The following is a 20435-nucleotide window of genomic DNA, read 5'->3' on the forward strand; positions in this document are numbered from 1 at the left end:
CATGGTTTCTCTCTAAATTAATACATGTAGCCAGTATATGCTAATGTTTTGTTTTCTTTTGACTATAGTAAAACCATGATTTCTTGCAAAATTAATACATGTAGCCAGTATATGCTACTGTTATGTTTGTTTGTTTAGAGTATAGTAAAACCATGATTTCTTGCAAAATTAATACATTTAGCCAGTATATGCTACTGTTGTTTGTTTGTTTAGACTATAGTAAAACCATGATTTCTTGCAAAATTAATACGTGTAGCCAGTATATGCTAATGTTGTGTTTGTTTAGACCATAGTAAAACCATGATTTCTTGCAAATTAATACATGTAGCCAGTATATGCTACTGTTGTTTCTTTGTTTGTTTAGACTATAGTAAAACCATGATTTTTTGCAAAATAAATACATTTAGCCAGTATATGTACTGTTGTTTGTTTGTTTAGACTATAGTAAAACCATGATTTCTTACAAAATTAATACGTGTAGCCAGTACATGCTAATGTTATGTTTGTTTAGACTATAGTAAACCATGATTTCTTGTAAAATTAATATGTGTAGCCAGTATATGCTACTGTTATTTTTGTTTATTTAGACTATAGTAAAACCATGATTTCTTGCAAAATTAATATGTGTAGCCAGTATATGCTACTGTTATGTTTGTTTGTTTAGACTATAGTAAAACCATGATTTCTTGCAAAATTAATACATGTAGCCAGTATATGCTACTGTTATGTTTGTTTGTTTAGACTATAGTAAAACCATGATTTCCTTTCTAATTTAATACATGTAGCCTGTATATGCTACTGTTGTTTGTTTGTTTAGACTATAGTAAAACCATGATTTCTTGCTAAATTAATACATGTAGCCAGTATATGCTACTGTTTTTGTTTAAACTATAGTAAAACCATGGTTTCTTGCAAAATTTATACATGTAGCCAGTATATGCTAATGTTATGTTTGTTTAAACTATGGTAAAACCATGATTTCTTGCAAAATTAATACATGTAGTCATTATATGCTAATGTTGTTTGTTTAGACTATAGTAAAACCATGGTTTCTTACAAAATTAATACGTGTAGGAAGTATAGGCTAATGTTATGTTTGTTTAGACTATGGTAAAACCATGATTTCTTGCAAAATTAATATGTGTAGCCAGTATATGCTACTGTTATGTTTGTTTGTTTAGACTATAGTAAAACCATGATTTCTTGCAGAATTAATACATGTAGCCAGTATATGCTACTGTTATGTTTGTTTGTTTAGACTATAGTAAAACCATGATTTCCTTTCTAAATTAATACATGTAGCCTGTATATGCTACTGTTGTTTGTTTGTTTAGACTATAGTAAAACCATGATTTCTTGCTAAATTAATACATGTAGCCAGTATATGCTACTGTATATGTTTAAACTATAGTAAAACCGTGGTTTCTTGCAAAATTTATACATGTAGCCAGTATATGCTAATGTTATGTTTGTTTAAACTATGGTAAAACCATGATTTCTTGCAAAATTAATACGTGTAGCCAGTATATGCTAATGTTATGTTCATTAGACTATAGTAAACCATGATTTCTTGTAAAATTAATATGTGTAGCCAGTATATGCTACTGTTATTTTTGTTTATTTAGACTATAGTAAAACCATGATTTCTTGCAAAATTAATATGTGTAGCCAGTATATGCTACTGTTATGTTTGTTTGTTTAGACTATAGTAAAACCATGATTTCTTGCAAAATTAATACATGTAGCCAGTATATGCTACTGTTATGTTTGTTTGTTTAGACTATAGTAAAACCATGATTTCCTTTCTAAATTAATACATGTAGCCTGTATATGCTACTGTTGTTTGTTTGTTTAGACTATAGTAAAACCATGATTTCTTGCTAAATTAATACATATAGCCAGTATATGCTACTGCTGTTTGTTTGTTTGTTTAGACTATAGTAAAACCATGATTTCTTGCAAAATAAATACATTTAGCCAGTATATGCTACTGTTGTTTGTTTGTTTAGACAATAGTAAAACCATGATTTCTTGCAAACTTAATACATGTAGCCAGTATATGGTAATGTTATGTTTGTTTGTTTAGACTATAGTAAAACCATGGTTTCTTACAAAATTAATACGTGTAGCCAGTATATGCTAATGTTATGTTTGTTTAGACTATAGTAAACCATGATTTCTTGAAAAACTAATACGTGTAGCCAGTATATGCTACTGTTATTTTTGTTCATTTAGACTATAGTAAAACCATGGTTTCTTGCTAAATTAATACATGTAGCCAGTATATGCTAATGTTATGTTCGTTTAGACTATGGTAAAACCATGATTTCTTGCAAAATTAATACACGTAGCCAGTATATGCTAATGTTATGTTTGTTTAGACTATGTTAAAACCATGATTTCTTGCAAAATTAATACATGTAGCCAGTTCATGCTACTGTTATGTTTGTTTAGACTATAGTAAAACCATGGTTTCTTGCTAAATTAATACATGTAGCCAGTATATGCTAATGTTATGTTTGTTTAGACTATGGTAAAACCATGATTTCTTGCAAAATTAATACATGTAGCCAGTATATGCTAATGTTATGTTTGTTTAGACTATAGTAAAACCATGATTTCTTGCAAAATTAATACATGTAGCCAGTATATGCTACTGTTATGTTTGTTTGTTTAGACTATAGTAAAACCATGATTTCTTGCAAAATTAATACATATAGCCAGTATATGCTACTGTTGTTTCTTTGTTTGTTTAGACTATAGTAAAACCATGATTTCTTGCAAAATAAATACATTTAGCCAGTATATGCTACTGTTGTTTGTTTGTTTAGACTATAGTAAAACCATGATTTCTTACAAAATTAATACGTGTAGCCAGTATATGCTAATGTTATGTTTGTTTAGACTATAGTAAACCATGATTTCTTGTAAAATTAATATGTGTAGCCAGTATATGCTACTGTTATTTTTGTTTATTTAGACTATAGTAAAACCATGATTTCTTGCAAAATTAATATGTGTAGCCAATATATGCTACTGTTATGTTTGTTTGTTTAGACTATAGTAAAACCATGATTTCTTGCAAAATTAATACATGTAGCCAGTATATGCTACTGTTATGTTTGTTTGTTTAGACGATAGTAAAACCATGATTTCCTTTCTAAATTAATACATGTAGCCTGTATATGCTACTGTTGTTTGTTTGTTTAGACTATAGTAAAACCATGATTTCTTGCTAAATTAATACATGTAGCCAGTATATGCTACTGTTTTTGTTTAAACTATAGCAAAACCATGGTTTCTTGCAAAATTTATACATGTAGCCAGTATATGCTAATGTTATGTTTGTTTAAACTATGGTAAAACCATGATTTTTTGCAAAATTAATACATGTAGTCATTATATGCTAATGTTGTTTGTTTAGACTATAGTAAAACCATGGTTTCTTACAAAATTAATACGTGTAGCCAGTATATGCTAATGTTATTTTTGTTTAGACTATGGTAAAACCATGATTTCTTGCAAAATTAATATGTGTAGCCAGTATATGCTACTGTTATGTTTGTTTGTTTAGACTATAGTAAAACCATGATTTCTTGCAGAATTAATACATGTAGCCAGTATATGCTACTGTTATGTTTGTTTGTTTAGACTATAGTAAAACCATGATTTCCTTTCTAAATTAATACATGTAGCCTGTATATGCTACTGTTGTTTGTTTGTTTAGACTATAGTAAAACCATGATTTTTTGCTAAATTAATACATGTAGCCAGTATATGCTACTGTATTTGTTTAAACTATAGTAAAACCGTGGTTTCTTGCAAAATTTATACATGTAGCCAGTATATGCTAATGTTATGTTTGTTTAAACTATGGTAAAACCATGATTTCTTGCAAAATTAATACGTGTAGCCAGTATATGCTAATGTTATGTTCATTAGACTATAGTAAACCATGATTTCTTGTAAAATTAATATGTGTAGCCAGTATATGCTACTGTTATTTTTGTTTATTTAGACTATAGTAAAACCATGATTTCTTGCAAAATTAATATGTGTAGCCAGTATATGCTACTGTTATGTTTGTTTGTTTAGACTATAGTAAAACCATGATTTCTTGCAAAATTAATACATGTAGCCAGTTTATGCTACTGTTATGTTTGTTTGTTTAGACTATAGTAAAACCATGATTTCCTTTCTAAATTAATACATGTAGCCTGTATATGCTACTGTTGTTTGTTTGTTTAGACTATAGTAAAACCATGATTTCTTGCTAAATTAATACACGTAGCCAGTATATGCTACTGTTTTTGTTTAAACTATAGTAAAACCATGGTTTCTTGCAAAATTTATACATGTAGCCAGTATATGCTAATGTTATGTTTGTTTAAACTATGGTAAAACCATGATTTCTTGCAAAATTAATACATGTAGTCATTATATGCTAATGTTGTTTGTTTAGACTATAGTAAAACCATGGTTTCTTACAAAATTAATACGTGTAGCCAGTATATGCTAATGTTATGTTTGTTTAGACTATGGTAAAACCATGATTTCTTGCAAAATTAATACATGTAGCCAGTATATGCTACTGTTGTTTGTTTGTTTAGACTATAGTAAAACCATGGTTTCTCTCTAAATTAATACATGTAGCCAGTATATGCTAATGTTTTGTTTTCTTTTGACTATAGTAAAACCATGATTTCTTGCAAAATTAATACATGTAGCCAGTGTATGCTACTGTTATGTTTGTTTGTTTAGACTATAGTAAAACCATGATTTCTTGCAAAATTAATACGTGTAGCCAGTATATGCTAATGTTGTGTTTGTTTAGACTATAGTAAAACCATGATTTCTTGCAAAATTAATACATGTAGCCAGTATATGCTACTGTTATGTTTGTTTAGACTATAGTAAAACCATGGTTTCTTGCTAAATTAATACAAGTAGCCAGTATATGCTAATGTTATGTTCGTTTAGACTATGGTAAAACCATGATTTCTTGCAAAAATAATACACGTAGCCAGTATATGCTACTGTTATGTTTGTTTAGACTATGGTAAAACCATGATTTCTTGCAGAATTAATACATGTAGCCAGTATATGCTACTGTTTTTGTTTAAACTATAGTAAAACCATGGTTTCTTGCAAAATTTATACATGTAGCCAGTATATGCTATGTTATGTTTGTTTAGACTATGGTAAAACCATGATTTCTTGCAAAATCAATACATGTAGCCAGTATATGCTAATGTTATGTTTGTTTAGACTATAGTAAAACCATGATTTCTTACAAAATTAATACGTGTAGCCAGTATATGCTACTGTTATGTTTGTTTAGACTATGGTAAAACCATGATTTCTTGCAAAATTAATACATGTAGCCAGTATATGCTACTGTTGTTTGTTTGTTTAGACTATAGTAAAACCATGGTTTCTCTCTAAATTAATACATGTAGCCAGTATATGCTAATGTTTTGTTTTCTTTTGACTATAGTAAAACCATGATTTCTTGCAAAATTAATACATGTAGCCAGTATATGCTACTGTTATGTTTGTTTGTTTAGAGTATAGTAAAACCATGATTTCTTGCAAAATTAATACATTTAGCCAGTATATGCTACTGTTGTTTGTTTGTTTAGACTATAGTAAAACCATGATTTCTTGCAAAATTAATACGTGTAGCCAGTATATGCTAATGTTGTGTTTGTTTAGACCATAGTAAAACCATGATTTCTTGCAAATTAATACATGTAGCCAGTATATGCTACTGTTGTTTGTTTGTTTAGACTATAGTAAAACCATGATTTCTTGCAAAATTAATACATATAGCCAGTACATGCTACTGTTGTTTCTTTGTTTGTTTAGACTATAGTAAAACCATGATTTTTTGCAAAATAAATACATTTAGCCAGTATATGTACTGTTGTTTGTTTGTTTAGACTATAGTAAAACCATGATTTCTTACAAAATTAATACGTGTAGCCAGTACATGCTAATGTTATGTTTGTTTAGACTATAGTAAACCATGATTTCTTGTAAAATTAATATGTGTAGCCAGTATATGCTACTGTTATTTTTGTTTATTTAGACTATAGTAAAACCATGATTTCTTGCAAAATTAATATGTGTAGCCAGTATATGCTACTGTTATGTTTGTTTGTTTAGACTATAGTAAAACCATGATTTCTTGCAAAATTAATACATGTAGCCAGTATATGCTACTGTTATGTTTGTTTGTTTAGACTATAGTAAAACCATGATTTCCTTTCTAAATTAATACATGTAGCCTGTATATGCTACTGTTGTTTGTTTGTTTAGACTATAGTAAAACCATGATTTCTTGCTAAATTAATACATGTAGCCAGTATATGCTACTGTTTTTGTTTAAACTATAGTAAAACCATGGTTTCTTGCAAAATTTATACATGTAGCCAGTATATGCTAATGTTATGTTTGTTTAAACTATGGTAAAACCATGATTTCTTGCAAAATTAATACATGTAGTCATTATATGCTAATGTTGTTTGTTTAGACTATAGTAAAACCATGGTTTCTTACAAAATTAATACGTGTAGGAAGTATAGGCTAATGTTATGTTTGTTTAGACTATGGTAAAACCATGATTTCTTGCAAAATTAATATGTGTAGCCAGTATATGCTACTGTTATGTTTGTTTGTTTAGACTATAGTAAAACCATGATTTCTTGCAGAATTAATACATGTAGCCAGTATATGCTACTGTTATGTTTGTTTGTTTAGACTATAGTAAAACCATGATTTCCTTTCTAAATTAATACATGTAGCCTGTATATGCTACTGTTGTTTGTTTGTTTAGACTATAGTAAAACCATGATTTCTTGCTAAATTAATACATGTAGCCAGTATATGCTACTGTATATGTTTAAACTATAGTAAAACCGTGGTTTCTTGCAAAATTTATACATGTAGCCAGTATATGCTAATGTTATGTTTGTTTAAACTATGGTAAAACCATGATTTCTTGCAAAATTAATACGTGTAGCCAGTATATGCTAATGTTATGTTCATTAGACTATAGTAAACCATGATTTCTTGTAAAATTAATATGTGTAGCCAGTATATGCTACTGTTATTTTTGTTTATTTAGACTATAGTAAAACCATGATTTCTTGCAAAATTAATATGTGTAGCCAGTATATGCTACTGTTATGTTTGTTTGTTTAGACTATAGTAAAACCATGATTTCTTGCAAAATTAATACATGTAGCCAGTATATGCTACTGTTATGTTTGTTTGTTTAGACTATAGTAAAACCATGATTTCCTTTCTAAATTAATACATGTAGCCTGTATATGCTACTGTTGTTTGTTTGTTTAGACTATAGTAAAACCATGATTTCTTGCTAAATTAATACATGTAGCCAGTATATGCTACTGTTTTTGTTTAAACTATAGTAAAACAATGGTTTCTTGCAAAATTTATACATGTAGCCAGTATATGCTAATGTTATGTTTGTTTAAACTATGGTAAAACCATGATTTCTTGCAAAATTAATACATGTAGTCATTATATGCTAATGTTGTTTGTTTAGACTATAGTAAAACCATGGTTTCTTACAAAATTAATACGTGTAGCCAGTATATGCTAATGTTATGTTTGTTTAGACTATGGTAAAACCATGATTTCTTGCAAAATTAATACATGTAGCCAGTATATGCTACTGTTGTTTGTTTGTTTAGACTATAGTAAAACCATGGTTTCTCTCTAAATTAATACATGTAGCCAGTATATGCTAATGTTTTGTTTTCTTTTGACTATAGTAAAACCATGATTTCTTGCAAAATTAATACATGTAGCCAGTGTATGCTACTGTTATGTTTGTTTGTTTAGACTATAGTAAAACCATGATTTCTTGCAAAATTAATACATTTAGCCAGTATATGCTACTGTTGTTTGTTTGTTTGTTTGTTTAGACTATAGTAAAACCATGATTTCTTGCAAAATTAATACGTGTAGCCAGTATATGCTAATGTTGTGTTTGTTTAGACTATAGTAAAACCATGATTTCTTGCAAAATTAATACATGTAGCCAGTATATGCTACTGTTATGTTTGTTTAGACTATAGTAAAACCATGGTTTCTTGCAAAATTAATACATGTAGCCAGTATATGCTAATGTTATGTTCGTTTAGACTATGGTAAAACCATGATTTCTTGCAAAAATAATACACGTAGCCAGTATATGCTACTGTTATGTTTGTTTAGACTATGGTAAAACCATGATTTCTTGCAGAATTAATACATGTAGCCAGTATATGCTACTGTTTTTGTTTAAACTATAGTAAAACCATGGTTTCTTGCAAAATTTATACATGTAGCCAGTATATGCTATGTTATGTTTGTTTAGACTATGGTAAAACCATGATTTCTTGCAAAATCAATACATGTAGCCAGTATATGCTAATGTTATGTTTGTTTAGACTATAGTAATACCATGATTTCTTACAAAATTAATACGTGTAGCCAGTATATGCTACTGTTATGTTTGTTTAGACTATGGTAAAACCATGATTTCTTGCAAAATTAATACATGTAGCCAGTATATGCTACTGTTGTTTGTTTGTTTAGACTATAGTAAAACCATGGTTTCTCTCTAAATTAATACATGTAGCCAGTATATGCTAATGTTTTGTTTTCTTTTGACTATAGTAAAACCATGATTTCTTGCAAAATTAATACATGTAGCCAGTATATGCTACTGTTATGTTTGTTTGTTTAGAGTATAGTAAAACCATGATTTCTTGCAAAATTAATACATTTAGCCAGTATATGCTACTGTTGTTTGTTTGTTTAGAGTATAGTAAAACCATGATTTCTTGCAAAATTAATACGTGTAGCCAGTATATGCTAATGTTGTGTTTGTTTAGACCATAGTAAAACCATGATTTCTTGCAAATTAATACATGTAGCCAGTATATGCTACTGTTGTTTGTTTGTTTAGACTATAGTAAAACCATGATTTCTTGCAAAATTAATACATATAGCCAGTACATGCTACTGTTGTTTCTTTGTTTGTTTAGACTATAGTAAAACCATGATTTCTTGCAAAATAAATACATTTAGCCAGTATATGTACTGTTGTTTGTTTGTTTAGACTATAGTAAAACCATGATTTCTTACAAAATTAATACGTGTAGCCAGTATATGCTAATGTTATGTTTGTTTAGACTATAGTAAACCATGATTTCTTGTAAAATTAATATGTGTAGCCAGTATATGCTACTGTTATTTTTGTTTATTTAGACTATAGTAAAACCATGATTTCTTGCAAAATTAATATGTGTAGCCAGTATATGCTACTGTTATGTTTGTTTGTTTAGACTATAGTAAAACCATGATTTCTTGCAAAATTAATACATGTAGCCAGTATATGCTACTGTTATGTTTGTTTGTTTAGACTATAGTAAAACCATGATTTCCTTTCTAAATTAATACATGTAGCCTGTATATGCTACTGTTTTTGTTTAAACTATAGTAAAACCATGGTTTCTTGCAAAATGTATACATGTAGCCAGTATATGCTAATGTTATGTTTGTTTAAACTATGGTAAAACCATGATTTCTTGCAAAATTAATACATGTAGTCATTATATGCTAATGTTGTTTGTTTAGACTATAGTAAAACCATGGTTTCTTACAAAATTAATACGTGTAGCCAGTATATGCTAATGTTATGTTTGTTTAGACTATGGTAAAACCATGATTTCTTGCAAAATTAATATGTGTAGCCAGTATATGCTACTGTTATGTTTGTTTGTTTAGACTATAGTAAAACCATGATTTCTTGCAGAATTAATACATGTAGCCAGTATATGCTACTGTTATGTTTGTTTGTTTAGACTATAGTAAAACCATGATTTCCTTTCTAAATTAATACATGTAGCCTGTATATGCTACTGTTGTTTGTTTGTTTAGACTATAGTAAAACCATGATTTCTTGCTAAATTAATACATGTAGCCAGTATATGCTACTGTATTTGTTTAAACTATAGTAAAACCGTGGTTTCTTGCAAAATTTATACATGTAGCCAGTATATGCTAATGTTATGTTTGTTTAAACTATGGTAAAACCATGATTTCTTGCAAAATTAATACGTGTAACCAGTATATGCTAATGTTATGTTCATTAGACTATAGTAAACCATGATTTCTTGTAAAATTAATATGTGTAGCCAGTATATGCTACTGTTATTTTTGTTTATTTAGACTATAGTAAAACCATGATTTCTTGCAAAATTAATATGTGTAGCCAGTATATGCTACTGTTATGTTTGTTTGTTTAGACTATAGTAAAACCATGATTTCTTGCAAAATTAATACATGTAGCCAGTATATGCTACTGTTGTTTGTTTGTTTAGACTATAGTAAAACCATGATTTCTTGCTAAATTAATACATGTAGCCAGTATATGCTACTGTTTTTGTTTAAACTATAGTAAAACCATGGTTTCTTGCAAAATTTATACATGTAGCCAGTATATGCTAATGTTATGTTTGTTTAAACTATGGTAAAACCATGATTTCTTGCAAAATTAATACATGTAGTCATTATATGCTAATGTTGTTTGTTTAGACTATAGTAAAACCATGGTTTCTTACAAAATTAATACGTGTAGCCAGTATATGCTAATGTTATGTTCGTTTAGACTATGGTAAAACCATGATTTCTTGCAAAAATAATACACGTAGCCAGTATATGCTACTGTTATGTTTGTTTAGACTATGGTAAAACCATGATTTCTTGCAAAATTAATACATGTAGCCAGTATATGCTACTGTTTTTGTTTAAACTATAGTAAAACCATGGTTTCTTGCAAAATTTATACATGTAGCCAGTATATTCTATGTTATGTTTGTTTAGACTATGGTAAAACCATGATTTCTTGCAAAATCAATACAAGTAGCCAGTATATGCTACTGTTGTTTGTTTGTTTAGACTATAGTAAAACCATGGTTTCTCTCTAAATTAATACATGTAGCCAGTATATGCTAATGTTTTGTTTTCTTTTGACTATAGTAAAACCATGATTTCTTGCAAAATTAATACATGTAGCCAGTGTATGCTACTGTTATGTTTGTTTGTTTAGACTATAGTAAAACCATGATTTCTTGCAAAATTAATACATTTAGCCAGTATATGCTACTGTTGTTTGTTTGTTTGTTTGTTTAGACTATAGTAAAACCATGATTTCTTGCAAAATTAATACGTGTAGCCAGTATATGCTAATGTTGTGTTTGTTTAGACTATAGTAAAACCATGATTTCTTGCAAAATTAATACATGTAGCCAGTATATGCTACTGTTATGTTTGTTTAGACTATAGTAAAACCATGGTTTCTTGCTAAATTAATACATGTAGCCAGTATATGCTAATGTTATGTTCGTTTAGACTATGGTAAAACCATGATTTCTTGCAAAAATAATACACGTAGCCAGTATATGCTACTGTTATGTTTGTTTAGACTATGGTAAAACCATGAGTTCTTGCAAAATTAATACATGTAGCCAGTATATGCTACTGTTTTTGTTTAAACTATAGTAAAACCATGGTTTCTTGCAAAATTTATACATGTAGCCAGTATATGCTATGTTATGTTTGTTTAGACTATGGTAAAACCATGATTTCTTGCAAAATCAATACAAGTAGCCAGTATATGCTAATGTTATGTTTGTTTAGACTATAGTAAAACCATGATTTCTTACAAAATTAATACGTGTAGCCAGTATATGCTACTGTTATGTTTGTTTAGACTATGGTAAAACCATGATTTCTTGCAAAATTAATACATGTTGCCAGTATATGCTACTGTTGTTTGTTTGTTTAGACTATAGTAAAACCAGGGTTTCTCTCTAAATTAATACATGTAGCCAGTATATGCTAATGTTTTGTTTTCTTTTGACTATAGTAAAACCATGATTTCTTGCAAAATTAATACATGTAGCCAGTATATGCTACTGTTATGTTTGTTTGTTTAGAGTATAGTAAAACCATGATTTCTTGCAAAATTAATACATTTAGCCAGTATATGCTACTGTTGTTTGTTTGTTTAGACTATAGTAAAACCATGATTTCTTGCAAAATTAATACGTGTAGCCAGTATATGCTAATGTTGTGTTTGTTTAGACTATAGTAAAACCATGATTTCTTGCAAATTAATACATGTAGCCAGTATATGCTACTGTTGTTTGTTTGTTTAGACTATAGTAAAACCATGATTTCTTGCAAAATTAATACATATAGCCAGTACATGCTACTGTTGTTTCTTTGTTTGTTTAGACTATAGTAAAACCATGATTTCTTGCAAAATAAATACATTTAGCCAGTATATGCTACTGTTGTTTGTTTGTTTAGACTATAGTAAAACCATGATTTCTTGCAAACTTAATACATGTAGCCAGTATATGGTAATGTTATGTTTGTTTGTTTAGACTATAGCAAAACCATGGTTTCTTACAAAATTAATACGTGTAGCCAGTATATGCTAATGTTATGTTTGTTTAGACTATAGTAAACCATGATTTCTTGAAAAATTAATACGTGTAGCCAGTATATGCTACTGTTATTTTTGTTCATTTAGACTATAGTAAAACCATGATTTCTTGCAAAATTAATATGTGTAGCCAGTATATGCTACTGTTATGTTTGTTTGTTTAGACTATAGTAAAACCATGATTTCTTGCTAAATTAATACATGTAGCCAGTATATGCTACTGTTTTTGTTTAAACTATAGTAAAACCATGGTTTCTTGCAAAATTTATACATGTAGCCAGTATATGCTAATGTTATGTTTGTTTAGACTATGGTAAAACCATGATTTCCTGCAAAATTAATACATGTAGCCAGTATATGCTACTGTTGTTTGTTTGTTTAGACTATAGTAAAACCATGGTTTCTCTCTAAATTAATACATGTAGCTAGTATATGCTAATGTTTTGTTTGTTTAGACTATAGTAAAACCATGATCTCTTGCAAAATTAATACATGTAGCCAGTATATGCTACTGTTATGTTTGTTTGTTTAGACTATAGTAAAACCATGATTTCTTGCAAAATTAATACATTTAGCCAGTATATGCTACTGTTGTTTGTTTGTTTGTTTAGACTATAGTAAAACCATGGTTTCTTGCAAAATTTATACATGTAGCCAGTATATGCTATGTTATGTTTGTTTAGATTATAGTAAAACCATGATTTCTTGCAAAATTAATACATGTAGCCAGTATATGCTAATGTTTTATTTTCTTTTGACTATAGTAAAACCATGATTTCTTGCAAAATTAATACATGTAGCCAGTATATGCTACTGTTATGTTTGTTTGTTTAGAGTATAGTAAAACCATGATTTCTTGCAAAATTAATACATATAGCCAGTATATGCTACTGTTGTTTGTTTGTTTGTTTAGACTATAGTAAAACCATGATTTCTTGCAAAATAAATACATTTAGCCAGTATATGCTACTGTTGTTTTGTTTGTTTAGACTATAGTAAAACCATGATTTCTTGCAAACTTAATACATGTAGCCAGTATATGGTAATGTTATGTTTGTTTGTTTAGACTATAGTAAAACCATGGTTTCTTACAAAATTAATACGTGTAGCCAGTATATGCTAATGTTATGTTTGTTTAGACTATAGTAAACCATGATTTCTTGAAAAACTAATACGTGTAGCCAGTATATGCTACTGTTATTTTTGTTCATTTAGACTATAGTAAAACCATGGTTTCTTGCTAAATTAATACATGTAGCCAGTATATGCTAATGTTATGTTCGTTTAGACTATGGTAAAACCATGATTTCTTGCAAAATTAATACACGTAGCCAGTATATGCTAATGTTATGTTTGTTTAGACTATTTTAAAACCATGATTTCTTGCAAAATTAATACATGTAGCCAGTTCATGCTACTGTTATGTTTGTTTAGACTATAGTAAAACCATGGTTTCTTGCAAAATTAATACATGTAGCCAGTATATGCTAATGTTATGTTTGTTTAGACTATGTTAAAACCATGATTTCTTGCAAAATTAATACATGTAGCCAGTATATACTAATGTTATGTTTGTTTAGACTATGGTAAAAACATTGGTTTCTTGCAAAATTAATACATGTAGCCAGTATATGCTACTGTTATGTTTGTTTAGACTATGGTAAAAACATTGGTTTCTTGCAAAATTAATACATGTAGCCAGTATATGCTAATGTTATGTTTGTTTAGACTATGGTAAAACCATGGTTTCTTGCAAAATTCATACATGTAGCCAGCATATGCTACTGTTGTTTGTTTGTTTAGACTATAGTAAAACCATGGTTTCTCTCTAAATTAATACATGTAGCCAGTATATGCTAATGTTTTGTTTGTTTTGACTATAGTAAAACCATGATTTCTTGCAAAATTAATACATGTAGCCAGTATATGCTACTGTTATGTTTGTTTGTTTAGACTATAGTAAAACCATGATTTCTTGCAAAATTAATACATATAGCCAGTATATGCTACTGTTGTTTCTTTGTTTGTTTAGACTATAGTAAAACCATGATTTCTTGCAAAATAAATACATTTAGCCAGTATATGCTACTGTTGTTTGTTTGTTTAGACTATAGTAAAACCATGATTTCTTACAAAATTAATACGTGTAGCCAGTATATGCTAATGTTATGTTTGTTTAGACTATAGTAAACCATGATTTCTTGTAAAATTAATATGTGTAGCCAGTATATGCTACTGTTATTTTTGTTTATTTAGACTATAGTAAAACCATGATTTCTTGCAAAATTAATATGTGTAGCCAGTATATGCTACTGTTATGTTTGTTTGTTTAGACTATAGTAAAACCATGATTTCTTGCAAAATTAATACATGTAGCCAGTATATGCTACTGTTATGTTTGTTTGTTTAGACGATAGTAAAACCATGATTTCCTTTCTAAATTAATACATGTAGCCTGTATATGCTACTGTTGTTTGTTTGTTTAGACTATAGTAAAACCATGATTTCTTGCTAAATTAATACATGTAGCCAGTATATGCTACTGTTTTTGTTTAAACTATAGCAAAACCATGGTTTCTTGCAAAATTTATACATGTAGCCAGTATATGCTAATGTTATGTTTGTTTAAACTATGGTAAAACCATGATTTTTTGCAAAATTAATACATGTAGTCATTATATGCTAATGTTGTTTGTTTAGACTATAGTAAAACCATGGTTTCTTACAAAATTAATACGTGTAGCCAGTATATGCTAATGTTATTTTTGTTTAGACTATGGTAAAACCATGATTTCTTGCAAAATTAATATGTGTAGCCAGTATATGCTACTGTTATGTTTGTTTGTTTAGACTATAGTAAAACCATGATTTCTTGCAGAATTAATACATGTAGCCAGTATATGCTACTGTTATGTTTGTTTGTTTAGACTATAGTAAAACCATGATTTCCTTTCTAAATTAATACATGTAGCCTGTATATGCTACTGTTGTTTGTTTGTTTAGACTATAGTAAAACCATGATTTCTTGCTAAATTAATACATGTAGCCAGTATATGCTACTGTATTTGTTTAAACTATAGTAAAACCGTGGTTTCTTGCAAAATTTATACATGTAGCCAGTATATGCTAATGTTATGTTTGTTTAAACTATGGTAAAACCATGATTTCTTGCAAAATTAATACGTGTAGCCAGTATATGCTAATGTTATGTTCATTAGACTATAGTAAACCATGATTTCTTGTAAAATTAATATGTGTAGCCAGTATATGCTACTGTTATTTTTGTTTATTTAGACTATAGTAAAACCATGATTTCTTGCAAAATTAATATGTGTAGCCAGTATATGCTACTGTTATGTTTGTTTGTTTAGACTATAGTAAAACCATGATTTCTTGCAAAATTAATACATGTAGCCAGTATATGCTACTGTTATGTTTGTTTGTTTAGACTATAGTAAAACCATGATTTCCTTTCTAAATTAATACATGTAGCCTGTATATGCTACTGTTGTTTGTTTGTTTAGACTATAGTAAAACCATGATTTCTTGCTAAATTAATACATGTAGCCAGTATATGCTACTTTTTTTGTTTAAACTATAGTAAAACCATGGTTTCTTGCAAAATTTATACATGTAGCCAGTATATGCTAATGTTATGTTTGTTTAGACTATGGTAAAACCATGATTTCCTGCAAAATTAATACATGTAGCCAGTATATGCTACTGTTGTTTGTTTGTTTAGACTATAGTAAAACCATGGTTTCTCTCTAAATTAATACATGTAGCTAGTATATGCTAATGTTTTGTTTGTTTAGACTATAGTAAAACCATGATCTCTTGCAAAATTAATACATGTAGCCAGTATATGCTACTGTTATGTTTGTTTGTTTAGACTATAGTAAAACCATGATTTCTTGCAAAATTAATACATTTAGCCAGTATATGCTACTGTTGTTTGTTTGTTTGTTTAGACTATAGTAAAACCATGGTTTCTTGCAAAATTTATACATGTAGCCAGTATATGCTATGTTATGTTTGTTTAGATTATAGTAAAACCATGATTTCTTGCAAAATTAATACATGTAGCCAGTATATGCTAATGTTTTATTTTCTTTTGACTATAGTAAAACCATGATTTCTTGCAAAATTAATACATGTAGCCAGTATATGCTACTGTTATGTTTGTTTGTTTAGAGTATAGTAAAACCATGATTTCTTGCAAAATTAATACATATAGCCAGTATATGCTACTGTTGTTTGTTTGTTTGTTTAGACTATAGTAAAACCATGATTTCTTGCAAAATAAATACATTTAGCCAGTATATGCTACTGTTGTTTGTTTGTTTAGACTATAGTAAAACCATGATTTCTTGCAAACTTAATACATGTAGCCAGTATATGGTAATGTTATGTTTGTTTGTTTAGACTATAGTAAAACCATGGTTTCTTACAAAATTAATACGTGTAGCCAGTATATGCTAATGTTATGTTTGTTTAGACTATAGTAAACCATGATTTCTTGAAAAACTAATACGTGTAGCCAGTATATGCTACTGTTATTTTTGTTCATTTAGACTATAGTAAAACCATGGTTTCTTGCTAAATTAATACATGTAGCCAGTATATGCTAATGTTATGTTCGTTTAGACTATGGTAAAACCATGATTTCTTGCAAAATTAATACACGTAGCCAGTATATGCTAATGTTATGTTTGTTTAGACTATGTTAAAACCATGATTTCTTGCAAAATTAATACATGTAGCCAGTTCATGCTACTGTTATGTTTGTTTAGACTATAGTAAAACCATGGTTTCTTGCTAAATTAATACATGTAGCCAGTATATGCTAATGTTATGTTTGTTTAGACTATGGTAAAACCATGATTTCTTGCAAAATTAATACATGTAGCCAGTATATGCTAATGTTATGTTTGTTTAGACTATGTTAAAACCATGATTTCTTGCAAAATTAATACATGTAGCCAGTATATACTAATGTTATGTTTGTTTAGACTATAGTAAACCATGATTTCTTGCAAAATTAATACATGTAGCCAGTATATACTAATGTTATGTTTGTTTAGACTATGGTAAAAACATTGGTTTCTTGCAAAATTAATACATGTAGCCAGTATATGCTACTGTTATGTTTGTTTAGACTATGGTAAAAACATTGGTTTCTTGCAAAATTAATACATGTAGCCAGTATATGCTAATGTTATGTTTGTTTAGACTATGGTAAAACCATGGTTTCTTGCAAAATTCATACATGTAGCCAGCATATGCTACTGTTGTTTGTTTGTTTAGACTATAGTAAAACCATGGTTTCTCTCTAAATTAATACATGTAGCCAGTATATGCTAATGTTTTGTTTGTTTTGACTATAGTAAAACCATGATTTCTTGCAAAATTAATACATGTAGCCAGTATATGCTACTGTTATGTTTGTTTGTTTAGACTATAGTAAAACCATGATTTCTTGCAAAATTAATACATGTAGCCAGTATATGCTACTGTTATGTTTGTTTGTTTAGACTATAGTAAAACCATGATTTCTTGCAAAATTAATACATATAGCCAGTATATGCTACTGTTGTTTCTTTGTTTGTTTAGACTATAGTAAAACCATGATTTCTTGCAAAATAAATACATTTAGCCAGTATATGCTACTGTTGTTTGTTTGTTTAGACTATAGTAAAACCATGATTTCTTACAAAATTAATACGTGTAGCCAGTATATGCTAATGTTATGTTTGTTTAGACTATAGTAAACCATGATTTCTTGTAAAATTAATATGTGTAGCCAGTATATGCTACTGTTATTTTTGTTTATTTAGACTATAGTAAAACCATGATTTCTTGCAAAATTAATATGTGTAGCCAGTATATGCTACTGTTATGTTTGTTTGTTTAGACTATAGTAAAACCATGATTTCTTGCAAAATTAATACATGTAGCCAGTATATGCTACTGTTATGTTTGTTTGTTTAGACTATAGTAAAACCATGATTTCCTTTCTAAATTAATACATGTAGCCTGTATATGCTACTGTTGTTTGTTTGTTTAGACTATAGTAAAACCATGATTTCTTGCTAAATTAATACATGTAGCCAGTATATGCTACTGTTTTTGTTTAAACTATAGCAAAACCATGGTTTCTTGCAAAATTTATACATGTAGCCAGTATATGCTAATGTTATGTTTGTTTAAACTATGGTAAAACCATGATTTTTTGCAAAATTAATACATGTAGTCATTATATGCTAATGTTGTTTGTTTAGACTATAGTAAAACCATGGTTTCTTACAAAATTAATACGTGTAGCCAGTATATGCTAATGTTATTTTTGTTTAGACTATGGTAAAACCATGATTTCTTGCAAAATTAATATGTGTAGCCAGTATATGCTACTGTTATGTTTGTTTGTTTAGACTATAGTAAAACCATGATTTCTTGCAGAATTAATACATGTAGCCAGTATATGCTACTGTTATGTTTGTTTGTTTAGACTATAGTAAAACCATGATTTCCTTTCTAAATTAATACATGTAGCCTGTATATGCTACTGTTGTTTGTTTGTTTAGACTATAGTAAAACCATGATTTCTTGCTAAATTAATACATGTAGCCAGTATATGCTACTGTATTTGTTTAAACTATAGTAAAACCGTGGTTTCTTGCAAAATTTATACATGTAGCCAGTATATGCTAATGTTATGTTTGTTTAAACTATGGTAAAACCATGATTTCTTGCAAAATTAATACGTGTAGCCAGTATATGCTAATGTTATGTTCATTAGACTATAGTAAACCATGATTTCTTGTAAAATTAATATGTGTAGCCAGTATATGCTACTGTTATTTTTGTTTATTTAGACTATAGTAAAACCATGATTTCTTGCAAAATTAATATGTGTAGCCAGTATATGCTACTGTTATGTTTGTTTGTTTAGACTATAGTAAAACCATGATTTCTTGCAAAATTAATACATGTAGCCAGTATATGCTACTGTTATGTTTGTTTGTTTAGACTATAGTAAAACCATGATTTCCTTTCTAAATTAATACATGTAGCCTGTATATGCTACTGTTGTTTGTTTGTTTAGACTATAGTAAAACCATGATTTCTTGCTAAATTAATACATGTAGCCAGTATATGCTACTTTTTTTGTTTAAACTATAGTAAAACCATGGTTTCTTGCAAAATTTATACATGTAGCCAGTATATGCTAATGTTATGTTTGTTTAGACTATGGTAAAACCATGATTTCCTGCAAAATTAATACATGTAGCCAGTATATGCTACTGTTGTTTGTTTGTTTAGACTATAGTAAAACCATGGTTTCTCTCTAAATTAATACATGTAGCTAGTATATGCTAATGTTTTGTTTGTTTAGACTATAGTAAAACCATGATCTCTTGCAAAATTAATACATGTAGCCAGTATATGCTACTGTTATGTTTGTTTGTTTAGACTATAGTAAAACCATGATTTCTTGCAAAATTAATACATTTAGCCAGTATATGCTACTGTTGTTTGTTTGTTTGTTTAGACTATAGTAAAACCATGGTTTCTTGCAAAATTTATACATGTAGCCAGTATATGCTATGTTATGTTTGTTTAGATTATAGTAAAACCATGATTTCTTGCAAAATTAATACATCTAGCCAGTATATGCTAATGTTTTATTTTCTTTTGACTATAGTAAAACCATGATTTCTTGCAAAATTAATACATGTAGCCAGTATATGCTACTGTTATGTTTGTTTGTTTAGAGTATAGTAAAACCATGATTTCTTGCAAAATTAATACATATAGCCAGTATATGCTACTGTTGTTTGTTTGTTTGTTTAGACTATAGTAAAACCATGATTTCTTGCAAAATAAATACATTTAGCCAGTA

This window comes from Lampris incognitus, chromosome 2 (assembly GCF_029633865.1).
Source record: "Lampris incognitus isolate fLamInc1 chromosome 2, fLamInc1.hap2, whole genome shotgun sequence".
Classification (NCBI taxonomy): domain Eukaryota; kingdom Metazoa; phylum Chordata; class Actinopteri; order Lampriformes; family Lampridae; genus Lampris; species Lampris incognitus.